Here is an 852-nt window from a genome sequence, read left to right on the forward strand (position 1 = left end):
ATATTTAATACAAGAATAAGTCTGTTTATAAGCATAACATCCTGTCAGTCCAGATTTCAGCTCAAGTTCTTCACCACATCACCGTCATCACAAGAGTAGAATTACCTTCCAGCAGCTACACATCTGTGAAGTCACAAAGTGCAGCATCAGTCAGCTTCTACCAGAAGACTTGGCCGGACTGAATGTCACAGTGAAAGTTGTCTGACTTAAGTGTTTTGAGAACTCAATACTTCAAATAACAGAGTATTGCAGGCAGGCAAACATGACATACATACTATTGTAATTTTATTAAGTACACTGCTTAAAAAAATAAAGGAACACTTTTTAATCAGAGTATAGCATCAAGTCAGTTCAATTCTGGGATATTGATCTGAGACGAACCCAAACAGGAATGATTTTCAGGTGGAGGCTGCTGACATTTTTTCCTTCCTCATCTTTCTGACCAATTTCTCATTAGTTTTGATTTGGCTAGGGTCAGTATCACTGTGGGTAGCATGGTGCAGTACCTGGACCCTACAGAGGTTGCACAGGTAGTCCAACTCCTGAGGGGGGACATTAATATGTGGGCCATTGCCAGAAGGCTTGCTGTGTCTCCCAGCACAGTCTCAAGAGCATGGAGGAGATTCCAGTGATGGTCAGTTAATCTAGGAGACCTGGACAGGGCCGTAGAAGGTCCTTAACCATACAGACAAGTACTGCTCCTTTGTGCAAGGAGGAACAGGATGAGACACTGCCGAGCCCTACAAAAGACCTACAGGAGGCCACTGGTGTGAATGTCTGACCAACAATTAGAAACTGACTTCATGAGGTGGCCTGAGGGCCCACATCCTGTACTGGACCCTGTGCTCACTG

The sequence above is a fragment of the Larimichthys crocea genome, unplaced genomic scaffold (genome assembly GCF_000972845.2).
Source record: "Larimichthys crocea isolate SSNF unplaced genomic scaffold, L_crocea_2.0 scaffold367, whole genome shotgun sequence".
Taxonomy (NCBI): Eukaryota; Metazoa; Chordata; class Actinopteri; family Sciaenidae; genus Larimichthys; species Larimichthys crocea.